Source organism: Phascolarctos cinereus, unplaced genomic scaffold (assembly GCF_003287225.1).
Source record: "Phascolarctos cinereus isolate Bilbo 61053 unplaced genomic scaffold, phaCin_HiC Scaffold_2;HRSCAF=192, whole genome shotgun sequence".
Classification (NCBI taxonomy): Eukaryota; Metazoa; Chordata; class Mammalia; order Diprotodontia; family Phascolarctidae; genus Phascolarctos; species Phascolarctos cinereus.
The window spans coordinates 206,792,808-206,813,659 of NW_027555625.1; positions in this window are offsets into that span (position 1 = coordinate 206,792,808).

Here is a 20,852-nt window from a genome sequence, read left to right on the forward strand (position 1 = left end):
ACAGGATGGGGTCATCTGGAATGAATTCACAGACTCAAGCATTCTTTAAGTCAAGGTGGCAAAGACTTATTGTTACGCTTTTCAGTGGGCAAGGATTCTTAAGGAACCTGCGAGAGACTGAGGATGGAGCTAGGGTTTATATGGAAAAGGGCATAGGAAAGGAATTCCAGGGATACTGATTAGGTAATCCAAAGGTCCAGGTGTCTTTGGGAGCTATGGATGGGAAAGTACAGGGAGTATACCAGACAGGGAAGGAGATGACAGAAGTATGGATCTTGGGAGTCTGACAGGAAGAAGAGTCCTTGGGCCAGCCAAGGACAAAACTCCTTGGGCTGGGCAAGGCACCCCTCTCTCTCTGCCTTGATGAAAGAGTGTTTGCAACAAGGGAAAGCTTTCTTACAAGACAGGAACTTACTAAGGAATTGGGAGGCTTCCATGATCTGAGGGCTGGGGCCTGAGCAGCCCAGCACTCTCTCACCCAGCTTTGTGTAGCTGGACCAGGAAAAGAGATGAGGGTCGTGCTGGGGTCCATGCATGAATAATTGCTAGGCACAGTGTCCTTGAGCTGAGGAATGGTTGTCAGAGACAGTGTTTCTGAGACTAGGGACAAATTGGGGTCCAAGTATAAGCACAAGCACCCAAGCACGACATCAGTCCCAGATGCACTGGGGCACCTTAGCCTTTTTAAGCTAAGGTCTTTCCTAGATCTCAGTTTGACTATGGCAACACAGTGAGTAAGGCTAGGTAATAAATGAGGCAAAGAATGGCCTCTTACCTCGTCAAAAAAAAAATCAGTCTGGGAAGGAAAGACCCTCAGGGTTTCTGGCCAAAAGAGAAACAAATGCTCTTAGCCATCAGGGCCCAAACAATGACCAAATGAGGCTTGGGCCGGTACCTACTGTTGGCAGATCAATAAGAGCCAGAGTGATTTGGGTTTAAGGCATGGTCCTTAAGAAAGAAATCTAGCCCATAAGCCCCAAAATATCTTGTGATGTTTCAGTGGTCAAAATTTATATTCCTTTGGGAAAGGCACTTGCAGGTAAGGGTATGATTCCCCATGTGGGCAGGGGTAGAGGAGGGAAGGAGAGAAGTCAGAAAGGGAAGGAAGGAAGGAAGGAAGGAAGGAAGGAAGGAAGGAAGGAAGGAAGGAAGGAAGGAAGGAAGGAAGGAAGGAAGGAAGGAAGGAAGGGAGGGAGGAAGGAAGGAAGGAAGGAAGGAAGGAAGGAAGGAAGAAGGAAGGAAGGAAGGAAGGAAGGAAGGAAGGAAGGAAGGGAAGGAAGGAAGGAAGGAAGGAAGGAAGGAAGGGAGGAAGGAAGGAAGGGAGGAAGGGAGGAAAGGAGGAAGGAAGGGAGGAAGGGAGGAAGGGAGGAAGGGAGGGAGGAAAGAAGAAGCTGTGTTGCCCAACTGTAACTGGCCGGTTGGGTCCCTAGTGGGGGCCTCACGGGTCACTGTTTATACTTCATTCTCAAAGAGGACATCAGGAAGGTGATGCCATGACTTGCAAGAAAATTGGATTTAAGTGAGGGAAAAGAGAGTGAGACAGGAGATCTCTCAGTTAATGGCTGAAGGCTAGGTTGTGCCTGGGTGCAGAAATTCATTTCTCTGCTACATGAGTACAATGGTATGAGCCAGTTACAGGGGAAAATAAACAGGAAGTAGCCAATTGGGAAAAATAATTTTTGCAGTATGTCTGATAAAGGTATGATATAAGCAAGCAACACAAATATACATACATGCATATGTGTGTAATTAATGAATGTCATTCCCCAAAGGATATGAACAGTTCTCAAAAGAAATACAAACTATTAATAACTACATGAAAGATGTCTCCAAATGATTAATAAGAAGAAATGAAAATCAAAACAATTCTAGAATTTCACTTCACATATAGCAAATTGACAAAGATGACTAAAGATGGGAATAATTAATTTTGAAGGGCCTTGAGAAAGACAAGTGCACAAAAACACTGTTGTTGGTGGAGCTGTGAATTGGTCCAACCATTCTGGCAAGCATTTTGAACTATTCTAAGACAGGGACTAAAATGTTCATATCCTTTGACCCAAAGATCTCACTACTAAGAACACAGGTACCCCAAGTAGGTCAGCCATTTTTTAAAGGCACTATATACATCAGAAAATTTAAAGCAACACTCTTCATTGTAGTAAAGACCAGGAAATAAATTACATGCTCATCCATTGAGGAATGCCTTAACAAATTGTGGTACATTAACATGATGGGAAAAAATGAATTGTAAAAAATAATGAATATGAAAATACAAAGAAGCATGAAAAGACTTACATGAAGTGATGCAAAGTAAAGCATTAGAACCAGGAAACTACTATACACGACAATGTAAAGAATAAAAAGAAACAAAACTGAATACTATGAAATAAAATAACAATGAACATGAAAGAGATCTGCAGCTTCACATACAAGTGTCTCCTTTTCTATACTGTATATGAAAATGCTCATCCTAGGTGTTTGCTACCTAGGTTAAATATATTTTTTTTAAATTATAATGAACAAGGTTGGCCCCAAAAAGGAGCTATGAGAATGTAACACCTCCACTTCTTTGCAGAGGCATAGGTCACGATGGCTATTGAACCTGTATATAATGTCAGACTTGTGCTAGTTTTGTTCAACTGTGGGTTTTTTTTCCTTTTTTATGTTTTTATTACAGGAGATCGCTCTCTGATAAAAGGGAAAGGGAGGATATGTTGCTAAATAAAGGGGATAAGAAACAAAAGCTATCAATTAATTTTTTTAAACAGATTCATGGGCTTTCCTGAAGAAGAGGGAGAGAAGGAAGAAGCTCCTTATTCCCTAAACATTGATGAAGTAGAACCATGGAAGCTATAGGGTGAGAGATCATCCAGTAAGAAAGAAAGGAAGAAAAGAATAGCAGTAGTTGGTGATTCCCTGTGGGGGAATACTGAGGCAACTATTTGTCAACCTGTTAACAACAGTAGAGAGGTCTGTTATCTCTCTCAGCATCTAATCAAAAATAACAGAGAGCCTACCAGTACCTTTCAAAATAGATAATAATTATTCCCTTTTGGTGATGCCTGTCAGCACAAATGAAGCTACCAAAAGGAACCATAATATTTAAATCTTAGGGAAAAAAAGTAAGCCCATGGGGAGCACAGGTTGTGTTTTTCTCTTTCTTATCTATTGAAGACAAGGGGTGGAAGAGAGATTAATTTGGAAAGTGAAGAGCTGTCTAAAAGAAGATAGTATCTGTGAATAAAATGTCAATTTCTGGACCACAGCTTAAAATACAAATTCCTGGCCAGAGATAGGATATACCCCACAATCATTGGTAAAAATGTGTTTGCCAGGTGTCTTGTAAAGATAATCAAGGAGGTTTAAACTGGAGGTGTTAAACTAATTCAAAAACGCCTGGGTCTGAACCAGATCAAAATGTAATTGGGAAGTGTTTAGCATAATAAATAAAAATACAATAAAATATAATGTTAAATTTTGTTTTTCTAGGTCAATATGGTGTCTACAGGGATGCTTTTCTGTTTGAGTTTGACATCACTGGTTTAAACCAAAAAGAATGGAAGAGATAGAAGACTACTAATGTATATCTACTAAGTTAAACACCATAGAAAGTAGTTATAAAGAAGGAAGAAGAGCACTTGAAACATCTAAAAGTGAACAGGAGACAAAATTTCAAGAAACTTGTCAATAATAACAATAATCTCATATATAAATGTCTAAATATAAATGCCCCTAACTTAATGAGCAATAAAGAAGAACTAGAGATCTTAATGCAAGGAGGCAAATTTGACCTCATAGACGTCACTAAGACTTAGCGGAATGAAACATGTGGTTGAATCATGATATGGATTGGTGTGTTTTCTTTTTAAAATTTATTTTTTATTCTGAACTTCACAAACAAATATTTCCACGTACAAAGAAGAATAGAAAAAAAAAACAGGATTATATGTAAAACCATGACTCTCCAGTAGGTATAACAGGGTTTTTTGGCATATAATATATCCAACATGTTACTTTCAAAGCCGTCCTGCTTAGGGAGGGAGGAGGAGAAAAATTTAAAACTCAAAAGCTTATGGAAGTGATTGTTGATAATTAAAAATAAATTAATAAAAAAAAGAAAAAAGCTGCCCTGCTTTCTGTTTCCTTTTAAACCTCCTTCTGTTCTTTTCTATGCACTTAAAAAAATAAGCTTCTTTCTTTTCTTCTTTTTCTTTTGTCTACAATATAACTAACTACTTTCTCCTCTCCAAATCTGCTCCCAAATGAAACAGTAAAAACACAATAAAATAAAATAAAAACATAAATAAAATAAAATAAAAACTTGTAATGTAAATAGGCATAGTTTACCAAAACAAATTTACACATTTGCCATATCTAAAATATATATATCTAAAAATATATAACTCATTCTACACCTTGAGTCCATCATTCTGTCAGAACTTATTCAAAAGAAAAGATAAATAAAAGGGAGGGAAGGGGAGCATAAGCATTACATTTTTATATAAGGAAATCCAAACAATTGGGCAGAGGGGAGAGGAGAAGAGCAAAATAAAATAAAATAAACAAACAAACAAATAAATGGATAAATAAATAAATAAATTGGTGGATGGATAAATATATAAATAAATAAATGAATAAATAAATGGATGGATGGATAGATAGATAGATAGATAGATAGATAGATAGATAGATAGATAGACAGATAAAAAGCAGCTGGGTAACAGTCAATGGAGGTAGAAGCAGTAACTTTTGACGTAGAGATCACCTGAGCAAAAAGAGGAAATAGAAGAGGTGTAATATAACAGTGTTGAGGGACTTCAATCAATCATCCAGCACATAGCTTTCTCACACTCTGTCTCTCTCTCTCTCTCTCATTCTCTCTCTCTCACCATCTCTCTGAATCTCTATCCTCTCTGAATTTTGCTGTCTCTGTCTTTCTCAACCCCTCCCTCCTGCTCTCTCTCCCCCCTCTCCCTCACTCTCTTCCCTTCATTCTCACTCCTCATTCTCTCTCCTTCTCTCTCTCAATCTACCTTATGGATAATTTCATCCTTCAAAAGTTGGAGAAACCAACAAGGGAAAATGCTATTTGGAATCTTAAATCCCATCTTTTACAGGAAACCTTTCTCAACCTCTCTTAATTCTAGTTCTTTCCCTCTGTTAATCATTTCCTGTTTTGATAAATATGTATGTAGTTTATTTCTATCTATTTCTTTGCATGTTATCTCCTCTAGACTGTGAGCTCCTTGAGGGCAGGGACTGTCTTTTGCCTCTTTTTATATCCCCAGCAAAATAGCACAGTGTCTGGTACATAGTAGGCACTTAATGTTTATTGAATAATTGATTGATCTGATTCCCACAAATAGGCAAGGATTGGTTCCTGGGTGCTGAGGTGAAAATGATGGGAACCCTTGGAGAAATGATCATTTGAGTTTGTGGAAGAAAATAAGAGGAAATCTAGGCATAGTCTGACATAACCCCTAGACTTAGGGAAAGCAGATTTAAAAGGGTCCAGAGGAAAAACAAGTAAGGTTCTTTGAACTAAAATGTTATAGAGGAAGTCATTGCAGAAGGGACGGGAAGTGCTAAAGAATAAAATTCTGCAAATATAAAGGAAAACAATTCCTATGAAAAGGAAAAATAGAATTTGTTTGAAGTGACCAATGTAGATACACAGGGAACTCACAACCTAACTCAGATTTTTAAGTTGCACAAAATAAGCAAGCAGTCAAATAACAGAATAAATATAAGAGAGTGGTACAATCCTAAAAAGAAAAAAATGTCAGAAGTTCTAAAGCACAGCTAAAGCTAAGTCTGGTGAGGGAAGCCAAGAACAAAAAAAGGGGATTTTTTTCCTAGTTATATTGGGAGAAAAGGGAGAATCAGAGAAGGGATAGGACCTTTGCTTGAGCATGGGTAACAACTGATAGCAAAGAGAGACAGAGTTGCTTAGTTCTTATATTACTTCTGTTTACTCTGCTAAGAATTACTTTTGCCCTCAAAATGATAGAACCAAAATGACTAACAGGAAATTGATGCCCAAGTTAAGTTAGGAGCTAGTATGAGAGTACCAAATTGTCCTTGATGAATTCAAGTCATCTGACCCAGATGAACTACATCCTTGGATACTGAAAGAACTGATAAATGTGATTTTGCTAAGCCACTACTAGGGATATTTTAAAGATAATTGATGACTACACAATGTAAATGGAAATAATAACAACACAAAATAAAAGAATACCTCCCCCATCACCTTTGCAGAATTGAGACAGAAGATACACAGGTATAAAACATTGCATATATTGTCAGATTTTTTATGTACTGATCAGTTTTGCTGATATTTTTCTCTTCCTTTAAAAAATGTATTTGTTATAAGGTATGGCTTTCTGAGACGAGGAAAGGGGAGGAATATGGGGGAAATTTAAGCAATGTAAAACAAAAGATGTTAATAAAATTTATTTTCTTTTTAAAAAAATAAAAAGATAATGGAAAAGAGGGGAAAATACCACAAGATTAGAGAAGGGCAAATGTCCTGATTTAAAACAAAAAAGTTGGAGAACATAGTCTATAAACCATAGTCCATTAAACTTGACTTCGATTTCTAGGAAGATTCTAGAACTGATCATTGAAAACATTCTTTTTTTACAACCATCTAGAAAATGAAAAGGTCATTCCAAAGAGCCAGCATGGTTTGTCAAGAATAGGTCATACCAGAGGACCCTTATTTCCCTTTTTGTCAAAATTATCAAACCAGTAGATAAAAGACTCATAGAAGCTCTGTCTGTAGTTCATCTAGATTTTAGCAAAGCTTTCGATGAAGTATCTCATGCTATTCTTGTGGAGAAGTTGAAGAGATATGGATTAGAAAACAACACAATCAGATGGATTCAGAACTGGTTGGATTGGCCATAATTAAAGATAGCTGTTAATGGTTCATTGTCGATTTTGCAGGAGGTCTTCACTGGAATGTTCCCAGGAATCTGCGCTTGGTCCTGTGATGTTCAACATTTCCATCAATGATTTGGATAAAGGTATAGATAATTTATGTTCATCAAGTTTGCAGATGATGCCAAAGTTGGGGGGAAAGCTGATACTAGAAAAATAAACCAGCTCTGTTTAGCTACAAGAGAATCAAATGGAAGAGGAGCCATTATTTAACCATGAGATTTCTCACCTCTTTTCAGTGCTGGAGTCTAAATTGGGAAGTAGAGAAAAGAGGGAAGAATGCTATTTTGAGACCTTCTAAATAGTCTTAAACAATTCTAACACTTTGTAATAGAAACCAAACTTGTACCCTGCACTTGGTGCTCTTGATCTTTTTTCCAAATTTGTGGGATGGGGGTTGAGAATTATTTGGATTATCACAGGAGAGGTGGGAAGGGAAGAACTTGGAACAGCCCTTCTATAGGCACATGAGCTTTATTGGATCTGACATATAAGCAGAAGAAAAAAGTTAACCTAAATTATCTTATTGGTCTTTTCTAATAGACTTCAATGATTGACCCATTTTAAAGATAGCTCCTCTCCCCTCCCCCAAAAGACTGGGATTCTAAAATCAGCAATCCAGTTTCCAAAATCATATATATATAACAGCTAGAAAGGACTGAGGTGCCTTCTTTATCTATGCATTATATATCCCCTCACTTTCCTCAGGCTCAATGGCAACCTAATAGCTGAAAAGGAAACACAGAACAGAAATATTCTAAAGAAGGAACAAACAAGACAGGAGATCCAGGTAACCCCCTCAAAAAGAAGTCCTTGTCTTTGCTTCTGCTGACAAAGGTTGCCAACCTCAGCCCTAACATCCTACTCACTCCTGGCAGGGACACAGGAGACACTGCTTGAGACAAATAAGGACTTTAATATGCCTCTCTACTGATGAAAGACATATTTCTTGACTTCTCTTTCTTCCTTTTCCTTCAGGAAGATGGGAGCCCCTTCCTGAGCCCTCTATGGCCAAGTCTTCAACAGCTATCTAAAGACTTAACACCTTTAACTGAGCTAAAACTAGGGGACTAGTGAACTCCAACATAGTACTTTCTCCTAACTATCTAGATAATTATTTACCTCTAAATGTATCTATCAACATTTAATATAGCCCATTATTAGATAGTCATTTCCTAGCCCTAATTTGGCTTCAACTTAAGTCCAGTTTTTCTATTTCTGTCTCAAGAGAAGGGAGGAAGGGAGTATTTATTAAGTGCCTGCTACATACCAGGCACTGTGCCAGGTAATTTACAAATTTTATCTGATTTGATCCTCATAACAATCCTGAGAGGCCAGTACTATTATCATCCTCATTTTATAGTTGAGGAAACTGAACCAGAAATAGGTTAAGTGACTTGCCCAGGGTCATACAGCTACTAAATGTCTAAAACTGGATTTGAACCCAAGTCTTCCTGACTCCAGGCCCAGTGTGACAGATATAAGACATTTGGATAAATTTCTTACCATCTTTAATCTTCACATCAAATGCCCAAGAAAATTTTTCTTTCATTATTCTGTATACAATAACTTATCTGGAAGTAGAGTTGAAATGGCTGTTACCAGGAATTCAGGGACACAGCTCAGGTAAAAATAGCAACTTTAGTAATTAGCAAATTAGTAAATTTAGTAATTCTTGATCGGCAGAAACTCCAAGATTCTCAGGCAAGGAAGAAACCCAAGTGCATAGCCAGAAAAAAAATCCAAGGTTTAACAATAAGATCTTGGCAGAACCGATGAGACATGTTGATGCATGAAGTACAGCTCAGTGGGATAAGCAAGTTAAACTGGATAGACTGTGCTGTTGTCAAGGCTCACTGAGGATCTGAAAACAGCTATTGGGTAAGAAACTAGGACAGGAGTTTGGTACATCCAGTTTGCATCCTAGGCCTGGAAGATCCAGATTAGTGAAGGTTAAAAGTGGCAAAATCCTAACTGAAACTCATTTGATATGGAACCTAAGACACCTGGAAAATTCTTTTACTTCTCATTTAATTTCCACTTGACTAAATATGTTCTATCAGGCAAATGAGGTGGCAGTATTTTCCACATACTTTGCTATAAGAGAATCATAGTCCTTAGTTTTTTAAACATGTGTAATATTGCTCTTCTAAAAAGTCTGAAGTAGCTAATAAAACATTGGGTATTGGGGTGACCAAACTTACTAACAAGTCCCTGTATTCTTCTCTCCCTTTGTGATGTAGCCTTCTCTCCTCTGGTGAGAAATATTAAAATATTTTCTTATTCCTCTACTAGGAAGCAATTGATTAGCACCAAGCCTTCACTAGTTACTGGGCAATTCAAACCAATGCCAGCTAGAAAAACTGATGGACTTGAAGAGCTGTTGAAATTTGGGAGATAGAACCTAGGATCTCTTCATTAATTGAGTAAAAGGTGCACATTCTCTCTACATAGATAGACCTGACTCTTATAATTAGGAAGAAACTAACACAATATTGAGGATTTCAACTGACCATTCTAGAGAACTGGAGATTGAGGTCAAAGATAAACAGACTTCATTAAAAAAGGAAAAATAAAAATAAAAAAGGGAACACTAGGTGGTGCAGTGCATGGAGGACCAGTCCCACCTAAGTTCAAATCAGGTCACAGACATTTAACTAGCTGTATGACCCTGAGCAAGTCACTTAACTCCAATAGCCTCCAGAGAGAGAGACAGAGAGACAGACAGACAGACAGAGACAGAGAGACAGAGACAGAGAGAGAGACAGAGAGAGAGAGACCTCATATTCATTAAAATATTTATAGCAACGCTTTTCGTGGTAGCAAAGAATTGAAACAAAGTAGATGCTCAGTGACTGGAGCATGGCTAAACATACAAGACTGTGATCAAAATATTACTAAACAGAAAGAAACAATAAATATTAAGAATACAGGGAGGCATGGGAAGACATAAATTGATACAAAGTTAAGTCAACAGAAGCAAGAAAAATAGGTCCACAATGACTACAACAATATATACTGAAAGAAAAATGACAAAACAAATCAAAATTGAATGCTGTGTAATTTTAATGACCAAGCTTGATGGGAAAGAAAAGATATGAGAATGCACCTCCCTTCGGGTATAGAATACAAAATGTGCTCTCAGACTCGTTTGATGTGATGATCAGTTTTGCTGAACTTCCTTTTTTCCTCTCTCTTTTTTTTATTCTTTGTTATAAGAGATGGTCCTCTAAATCTAAGAAAAGGGAGGAATATGTTAGGAAATGAAGATGATATAAAACCAAAAAATATTAATAGTTTGCAGTACAAAAACTATAATTTAGCATTTAAAAACAAAGTGAAAAGAACTGAGAATGTTTAGCATGGAGAAGAGAAGAATTACAGGAATCATGATAGTTGTTTCCATGTATTGGAATGACTGTCATGAGAAAGAAGGATTGGACTGGATCTACTTAGTCTCAGGGGAAAGAACAAGGAGCAATGGATGAAAGCAGATTTCATTTCAATGTGAGGAAGAATTTCCTAACAATATGAGCTATACAAAAGTGACTGCTTCAGGAGAGAATAGGTTCCCTGTCACTAAAAGTGTTCCAGGAAAGAATGAATAAACTTGTTAGGCATATCATAAAGGAGAGGCAGTGTGGGGTAGTAGGTACAGCACTGCAATTAGATTCAGAGAGATCTGGGTTCAAAGCCTGTCTGAGACACTTTCTAGCTGTGTGATACTGGGCAAGACATTTAACCTCTCTGAGCCTTATTTTTCACATTTGCAAAATGGGAAGAATAATAATAGCACCTACTGCACAGGGTTTTTGTGAGGATCAAATGAGACAACATATGTATGTACTATAAAACACTTGGCAAACCTTAAAGAGCCTTATAATTAAGTGGGCCTAGCTACTCAAGTACAAAATAAACTCAGTGTCCTCTAAGATTCTTTCTAACACCAAAAGTTTGTGATTCTGTGAAAGGGAATCTGGATAAACAAAGTCATACAGAAACAAGAAGGAAAAAAAAAACACTAGGCAAGAAACTAGGCCAGTTAGGAGGCTATAACAAGAATCAAGGAGAGGGTCATGAGGACCAGGTGAAAATAGGAAGGAAAGGATTAATCCAAGATAATTTTTAAATTAAAATTTGACTGAATTGATATGGGAATAATTTATTGGATAAAGAGGATAAAGGGTAGAAATTTAAAAAGCTTTTAAGAAAGTTGTGATGCCATAGTCAGAAATGGAGGAAATGGGAAGAAGGATTCCTCTGGACGAGGAGCAGGTAAGGAGAATTATGACCTGTTCTATTTGAGGTTACAACAGAATATCTGAATCACAGAGTGATATAGACAGAAGTATTACGGAGATGTAATGGAGTCCTCAAAATGGAGGTGACCAATTAAGCCAGAAAAATGAATGAGTTTTCCAAGGGAGAAAGCATAGAAGGAGAAGAGAAGACTGCTTTGGGGAAAACCTACAAGGAAGAGTGGAGAGGAGGAAGCAAATGAGACAAGTTGGGAAGAAGGAAATAGTGGGAGAACCAGAAGAGTATAGTGCCCTTATGGAAGCTAAAAGGAGTTTCAAAAAGGAAGAAAGAGTTGACAGAGTCAAGTGAAGAGAGATTATGAATAGTTAATTCAGGTTAATCAACAAGTAGGTGTGAAGTGTATTCTATGAGCAAGGCACTGTGCAGGGGCTGGGGATGCAGATTCATAGAATAAAACAACCCCCACTCTCAAGCTTACATTCCAATGAGACAGACAAAATGTATGTGTGTGTCTATATCTACATCTAGAAAATAAATACAAGATGGTTAAGTATGAGTTAGTTAAGGAGGGAAAGCACCAGCAATTGGAAGAGTAAGAAAAGCTTCGTGTAGCAGGTACTTCTTGAGAGGTGCCAGGAAGGAAGAGAGAGATTCTAAAAAGATGGGGAAGAAATGCATTATGCTTATGGGGTACAGTCAGTGCAGAGCAAAGGAGGTGAAGAGTATTGTGTATAAGGAATAGTAATAAGATCAGTTTGACTAGATCTTAAAGTGCAGGAGGAGGAGTAATATAGAGAGAGGATGGAAAGATAGTCTGGGTCAAAGTTGTCAAGAACTTTAAAAGCCAAATTGGAGTTTATATTTTATCCTAGAGGCAATAGAGAGGTATTAGAGTTTGTTGAGTAAAAGAATGACATGGTGAGATCCATGTTTCAGGAAATCATTTTGGCTGCTGTGTGGAGGATTGCTTCTAGTAGCAAGAGACGAGTCAGGGAGACTAATTTGAAGGCCATTACAATAGTATAGGCAAGAAGTGATAAGGGCCTGAACTAAAGTCATAATAGAATCAGTTGAGAGCAAAGGGTGTTATGGAAGTAAAAAGAGCAAAATATAGCAATTGTGTGTTTGGCAATACATGGGTGAAAGGAAGAAGTTAAGTTAAGGATAATGACAAAGTTAGGAACTTGAGAGAGCAGAAAGATTGTGGTGCCTTTGTAAGAAACAGGGAAGTTTGGAAGAGGGATAGTTTTGAGAGGAAAGGTAATGGGTTTTGTTTTGGTCATGTTAAGTTTGAGATATCAATAAGACATATAATTTGAAATGTCTAATAGACAATTGTTGACATGAAAATGAAGCTAATCAAGCTCAGGAGAGAGACTGGAGATAGATATACAGGTATACACACACATATATACATACAAACATAAACACACATACACACATTGATACATAATACATTGTGTTTATCTGAGTAGATGACTCACAAATATGTAGAAATACATACAATATGTAAATATGTTCTTATATTACCTGATTCATCTGCGTAAAGGCAATAATTAAACTCACAGGTGCTGATGAGGCAGTGAGGTAGCAAAGTGGATAGAGTACTAAGCCTGGAGTTCAAATCTGGCTTCAGATACTTACTAGCTAGGTGACCTTTGGCAAGTCACTTAACCTCTGAGTGCCTCAGTTTCTTCCGCTATAAAATGAGATTAATAGCACCTATCTCCCAAGGTTATTGTGAGAACCAAATGAGATAATATTTGCAAAGCACTTAGCACACTGCCTGAGACATAGTAGGCACTCAGCAAATGTTTCCTTCCTTCTTTTCTTCCTTCCTTCCATTCTTCCTACCTTCCTGATTTCCTTCCTGATGAGGTTACTGAGGGAAAAAAGTATAAAAGGAGAAGAAAAGAGGGCCCAGATCAGAACTTTAGAAAATAACTACAGTTAGAGTGCATTATATGGATGATAAACCAGCAAAAGAGTCTAAGAAAAAGAGGTCAGAAAGGCAGGAAGAGAACTATGAGCATCATAAAAAGGCAGAGAGGAGAAGGTATCCAGGAGAATAGGTCAACAATATCAGTAGAAAAGGCAAAAAGGATGAGGATTAGGAAAAGGCCATTCAATCTGGCAAATAGATCATTCTTGACTTTGGAGAACCATTTCAGTTGAGCGGTAAGGTTGAAAGTCAGATTGTGAAGGATTAAGGAATGGAGTAGAGAAGGGGAGGCAATAAGTGTAGCTAGCTTTTTCAGGGAATTTGGTTAAGAAAGGGATGAAGGATATAGGACAATAGCTTAGGGAAATAGTATGGTCGATGCAAGGTCTTTTTTAAGGATGGCAGAGGAGTTGGATATATTTGAAGTCAGTAGAAAAGTAGATAGGGAGAAGGTTGAAAACTATAGAGAGGGATATGACCCCTGGGACAATCTGTCGATGACAAATATTGTTAGAAAAGGGGGGTGGGGGAATGAGATCAAAAACACAGGTAGAGAATTTGGCATTGGCAAGAAGGGGCGCCTCAATATAGAAGACTGGAGGAAAAGAATTAAGAGTAGAGGGTTATATCAAGAGGTTCTGAGATAATGAGAAGGGAAGAGCTCACAACAGATGATCTCAATGTTAGATAAGGTGTTTACCTGAGACAGTGGGGAAGAAATAAGCTGAGAAGACATTTATCAAAACTTCACCATATACAGTGTACTGTGCTAAGGCACAGGCCATTGGATTCGGCAAGCAGGTCATTAGTGGCTTTCCAAAGGATACTAGAAAATACAACATACCCAGTATATTTTAACTATCTTTCCCCTACCTCAGCCCAGCAAAATGTAATCTCCTTGAGAGTACAAGGTGCTTTTCATTTTTTTTTCTTTTTGACTCTAGTACCTGGCACAATGCCTTACACATAGTAGGTCCTAAATAAATACATGCATTTCTCCTTTAGAATGTGAATTTCTTGAGAACAGGGACTGTTTTACTTTTCCGTTTGTATCACCAATGCTTAGCACAATGCTTTGTGTATGGTAAGAACTTATTAAATGCTTTGTTCATTTACTCATCCATTGCTGAATAAAAAATGTTTATGTCAATTTGAGCCTACAAATCATTATTTGAAAAATCCCAACCTGTTTCAGTTTGTTTGAAATAGGTAAGGCAATTTCTGTGGTGGAATGACAGTGCTTTGCTAGCAGCAATTTGTTCAAATATGTGAATAATTAAAGCACCACAATGAAAGGAGTATGTGTGCACATCCTTTGGGGATGGATACTATCAGAGTGTGTTTTACAGTCCAAGGATTAAAGAGGAAAGTAAAAATTAGTTCAATTTTTGCACTGTGAATACATAATAAATATTTTATGGTGTCACCTGGGGCAGTCACACAAATGTAATAAACACCCACCAAATATTGATAGAAAATCTTTGGAAAGATAAAAGGGTCCTGATTGAAGATAACAATAACAATGTCCGCAGAAAAAGAGTGAAGTATTTGGCTATGATCATAATCATGGCTTCCAGTTCTCAGCACTAACTGAAAACCAGTGACAGTTCAAATCTAATTCTTTCCACCATTTTACCTCTCTTTGTAGGACTACAGTTAGAGCTGGAAGCAACCTCAGATTTATCTAGTCCAGTATGTTCATTTTGTAGATCAGGAAACTGAGATCCAAAAAAGACACACCACTTGGGTAAAATTGAAAATGGATTCGAATCCTATTTTTAAGGTTTAGTCAAGCTAGATTTAATATTCCCCTTCACTGTCACTTGGTCACAATTTTATTCCTGTGATTCAGGTAACCTCAGGCCACTTGTCTCACAATTCGCTATTGTAACTTCTATTGTACTGCAATTTTTGCATTATAATGTCGTCATTGCAATACCCACCACCCACATCCAGGAGAAACTTGCCTAAAGGTTAAACTTTTGCTTGGTAATTACCTCCACCTTTGTCACCCCACTCATCACCCACTTTCCAGAGATACTTGGTTAACCTAAAGGCCAAATCTCAATGATTTCCAGAGGTTCCCAAAGTGGGCAATACCACCCCCTTGGGGACACTGGAATGATCCAGAGCGGGTGGCAGTAGCCTCTGGTGCAATTGGGGTATGTTGAATAAAAATAAGGGGGTGGTAGAAGCATAAGAAAAGAAGAGAAGAGAGGAAAATTTTGAAAAATGTTTGCACATGTTTCATCTGTTGTGTAACAGAGTTAAAGTTTTAGTGATTACATTATTTTCTAAATAAATAGACAAAATGTAAGTTATAACCAATTAGTGGTCAAGTCCACTGTTGGCAGGTGAGCATTTATCGCATTGTCAGTTAGTCCAGCATGCATCAGCAGGAATATGTTCGTGTAATGACTTGTTTATAGTATTATGTGTTATATGATGCAATATTGTGTTATCAAAATTTTAATGCAGGAAAAACCCACAAATTTATAATTATTAAATTTAAGATGAGTCTTTTTTTAAAAATTATATATTTTTTAAATGGTACAAATTTTTTTTTAAAGTTAAAGGGTTAATGATTTCCAGGGGGGCATTGAGTAATTTTTTTAAAAAGGGCAGTAGGCCAAAAAAGTTTGGGAACCTCTGATTTAAACTATTATAGTAACTCTGATCACCTAAAGGCTACTCTCATTGTCTTTGTCTTGGGACTCAAATCACATCTTGGCTGTGGTTAAGGGGGTTTCAGAAGCCAAGATCCAAATGATATAATTTCTTTTTTTTAATTTTATTTTATTAATTTATTTTGATTTATCAGCAATCACTTCCATATGCTTTTGAGTTTAAAATTTTTCTCCCCCTTTCTCCCCACCACCCTCCCCAAGACAGCACAAAATCTGATATAGGCTATACATTTACATTCCTATTAAACATATTTTCACATTAGTGAAGTTGCAAGTAAAAATTAAAACCAATAGGAGGAACCATCAGAAAGAGGAAACAAAACTCAACACAAGAGAAAAAAAGATAGCAATTCAACTTTCACAGTTATGATTACTATCTCTGTCTTTTTCTCCATCCTTTTTCCCCCATTTATGCTTTTCTTTCTCTTTTCTCCTTCCCCCCCCACTAGCATTTTGCTTTGGACCACTGCCTCCTTCAGTCTCTCCTCCCTTCTATTATCCTTTTCCTCTTTCTTCCCCTTTGCCCTTACTGCTTCTTCCTTCCCTTCTATCCCCCCTACCTTTCTTTCCCCTTTTCCCTCCTACTGCCTATAGAGCAAGTTAGATTTCTATACCTAACTGATTATGTTATTCCCTTCTTGAGCCAAATCTGATGAGAGTAAGGTTCAAACAATGCTCACCCCCTCCCTTTCCCTCTGCTGTAATAGGATTTTCTGTCTTTTCCTGTAATGTAATTTACCCTTGTCTGCCTCCTCCTTTCTCAGTACATTTTCTAAGATCAGACTAGTCCACTTACTTGGATCCATTTAACCCACTTGATTAGATTTTTTTTTTATCATTACATCAAAGTCAACTAATATCCACCCCTTTATGTATACTCCTTTAACATGGTGTAATAACAATACAGTTCTCAAGAGTTGCAAGTGTCATCTTCCCTTGTAGGGATGTAAACAGTCTGCCCTTATTAACAACATTTGTATCTTTCTGTCCCATTTACCTTTTTATGTCTTTCTTGAATCTTGTACTTGAACATCAAATTTTTTGTTGAGCTCTGGTCTTTTTATCAGGAAGGTTTAGAAGTCTCCTCTTTCATTGAATATCCATCTTCTCCCTTGAAAAATCATGCTCATTTTTGCAGGGTAGTTGATCCTTGGCTGCAATCCAAGCTCCTTTGCCTTATGGAATATCATGTTCCATGCCCTGCAGTCTTTTAATGTAGAAGCTGCAAGGTCCTGTGTAATCCTGACTGTGGTTCCATGATATTTAAATTGTTTCTTTCTGGCTGCTTGCAGCACCTTCTCTTTCATCTGGTAATTTTGGAATTTTGCTATTATATTCCTTGGCATTGTCAATTTGGGATCTCTTTCAGGTGGTGAGCGGTTATTTTACCTTCTGGTTCTAGGACTTCAGGGCAGTTTTCCTTTATGATTTCCTGAAAGATACTGTCCAGGCTCTTTTTTTTTTTCATCATGATTTTCAGGTAGCCCAATGATTTTTTAAATTGTCTCTCCTGGATCATTTTCCAGGTCGTTGTTTTACCAACAAGGTATTTTATGTTTTCATCTATTTTTTCATTTTTTTGTTTCTGTTTGACTGATTCTTGCTCTCTTATAGAGTCATTAGTTTCCATTTGTCCAATTCTAGTTTTTAACAGATTGTTTTCTTCTGTTAGTTTTTGTACTTCCTTCTTCAATTGGCCAATTGTGTTTTTAAGGGACTTGTTTTCTTCAGTGTACTTTTTTTCCAATTGGCCAATTGTATTTTTTAAGGACTCTTTTACCTCTCTCATTAGACTTTTAAAATCCTTCTTGAGCTCTTCTAAGAAGGCTTTTTGGGCTTCAGACCAGTTCATATTCCCTTTTGATGTTGCAGAAGTGGGTTTGTTGACAATGTTGTCCTCTTCAGAATTTCTGTCTTGATCTTCACTCTTCTCATAATATGAATCTATGGTACGTTTCTTTTTACTCATGGTTTCTTTATTCCCTGGCCTTTAAAGAGAGTGAGCTCTCCTGCTGGGAACAGAAGGCACTGACCCAAGCTTCTTGTGTTGGGAGCCTAGCTCTTGGTCACTGGCTTTGTGTGCTGGGGCCTCTTATGTTGGCAATTGGAGGCTGTAGGGTTCTGGCAGCTTACCTCATGTTGGGCTGGAATCAGCAAGGCTGGAACTTTCAGGCAATTCTAGGTTGCCTGCTTTTCCTTTCCTTTAGCTTTCTTCAGCTCCTTTTAGATGGGTGCTGCAGGGTGTTTATCTGCCTGGGGCCCCTTGCAATGCTGCCTCCCTTCTTTCTGCTAATGCACTGGGAGATTCCTTTGTGGTAGAGTGCAGAGGCACCTGGTGGTTTTCTGAGCTGGTTTCCACTGGTTCCCCCACCCTTACTGAGGCACTCGGAGGTCCAGGCATTGGTGTTTGCCTGCTCTACCACCTGGGCTTGAGGATCTCCTCCTGGTTGACAGTTGGAGGCTGTAGGTACCTTGTGTTGGGTTGGAATCAGCAAGCCTGGGACTTTAGGAAGACTCTAGGTTGCTTTCTTCAGCTCCTTTTAGATGGATGCTGCAGGGTGCATATCTGCCTGGGGTCCTTTGTAGTACTGCTTCCTTTATTTTTGCTGAGGCACTGGGAGACTTGTTTGCTGGGCTGCTGCACTGCTGTTCCCCATATTTCTTCTAGTTCAGCTGTTCCAGGGTTTTTTTTTTTTCTGGGGTGATATTTTCTGGGTTTTCAGAGGTTGATAGGGGAGGGTGAGAATGACTATCTTTTTACTCCACCATCTTGGCTCCCAGAAGCAGAAGTCCCAAATGATATAATTTCAATTCCAACCATGTAATCAATAGCCAATTGGAAGAAGACACACCTATGTTGCTCAAGATTTTGCTCTGTCATCTGCTAATTGTTATTAAAAAAACAAACAAACAAAATCCTGTCAATCCTCACTCTGGGTCTACAGTCATTGAGAGTCCATTGATCCAATTTATTGTTTACTGCTAGTCTAACTAATAAATCGATGATGCTCAGAACCTTGTCTCTGAGTTTACCTTAATTTTCAAACACAATACTTGTTCACACAAGCCATAAGTGTCTGAGATGGGATTCAAACCTAGGTCCTTTGAATACAACTCCAATGTTCTTCCCACTGTTCCATAAGCCTTTTTTCTCTTTTTCTTTTTGAAAAAGAAGTGACAGACAAAGCCCCAGGAGCTAGATATGGATCCTAGGACAAAAGAAGGCCCTGATAGAAGCAGCATGGTTTTCTGAAAAAGTGATAAGCTTCGTGTATTTACATCCAGGGCTAATCTGACAGTCTTTTATAGAGTCCCAGGGTTTAGAGCTAGAAGGAGCTCTGGAGATCATCTAGTCCAACCCCCTAATTTTACAAAGGAGGTAAATGAAGCCCAGAGAAAGGAAAAGACTTGTCCAAGGTCATATAGTAAGTAGCAGGGTTAGTAGTCAAACTTGAGATTTCTGATAAGAAGCACAGTTCCCTTGCAACTATACCAAGCTATCTTTATTAAGGGAGAGAGAGCTAGCTATTCTAGGAAAGTTTCTTTGAGTATGCCTGTTCCAGGGTAGTGTTTCCAAAGGTAGGCATCTCTAGTGGAAGTGACAGAGGGAGTACTATCAGTGAATTCTGATTTACCTGGTAGAGGGAGGTATTGATGCACAAAGGAAGTTGAGAAAGTAGATATTCTGTTATTCATGGGTCCAAAGACCTATGCCCAAGAAGTGGCAGCACTATCTTTGGGTTGGGATGTGTTTTAAGGAAAAGGGCTCAAGAACATCCTTTTCTTTTCCTTCTCCTTCTCTTTGTGGTCTAACAGGGATAGCTTGTCCTAGTAAAGTTTCCTTGATGTGATATTGATGTCCATGAATGAATAAAAGGGTCAACGAAGGGACAGGATGTAGTTCAAGGTAACTGGAGTGGATGAAAAAGAGAGCAAGCTAAACTACTCAACTCTTATTTTGCTTCTGTCTTCTCTGACAAGGAAAACGGGAAGGATAGAATAAAAGTGGTTAATAGAGAACGGAAACTCAAGATTAGTGAGCAGAGAGTAAGATAGTACCTAACTGCTCTCAATAAGTTCAAGTTGCCTCACCTGGATGAACTACATTCTAAGGTACTGAAAAAAACCAGTAGATATGATGTCTGAGAAAGAGTATTTGACAAATTTTGTCAGTCTCAGGAAGAGTAAATATTGTCTTTGGTTTCCAAAAATTAGAAGAGGATGGTACCTGTCAACTACTAAACAGTAAGGCATGTTTCTATTTTTTTTTTAATTCTACAACATATTATTAAACAGATAGTAAACAGATAAGTAAGCTTTTTAGGAGAATGCTGTGATCACAAAGACCCAGCATGAGTTCATCAAACACAACGACTAACTTCATTTCCTTTTTTGACTGGGTGACTAGATTGTTAGAAAAGGGAAATGCTGTATTTTACTTAGATTTCAGTAAAACTTTTGACAAAGTTCCTTAGACTACCCTTGCAGAAAAGATTGAGAGATATAGGCCAAACAGGAGTACACTTACTGGATTTGAAATCACTGAATCTTCATATCCAAAAAGTAGTCATTAATAAATCCATGTCATCTTGGAAAGATGTCTCTGGTGGGTTGCCTGGATATTTCCTTCAGCCTGTGCTGTTCCAACACTTTTATCAATAATTTCTATGAAGGCATAAAAAGTATGTTTGTCATATTTGAAGATGACATGAAGCTTTGAGGGACAGCCAATAAACTGGATGACAGAATCATTATGTAAAAGAGATTCTCATAACCTAGGACAATGGGTCATATTGAAAAAGAGTACATTTCATAGGGAAATCTTTAAAGTTCTATCCTGGAGTTCAAAAACGCACTTTACAAGTAAAGAATGGAGGTGTTGTATATAAACCTTGAGAAAAAGATATGGATAATTTAATGAACTGAAATTTCAATGAGTCAACAATGTTACAATAGTTACCAGCAAAAAAAAAAGCATAGTAGTGACCAGAATAAGCAACATAACAGTTCAATTA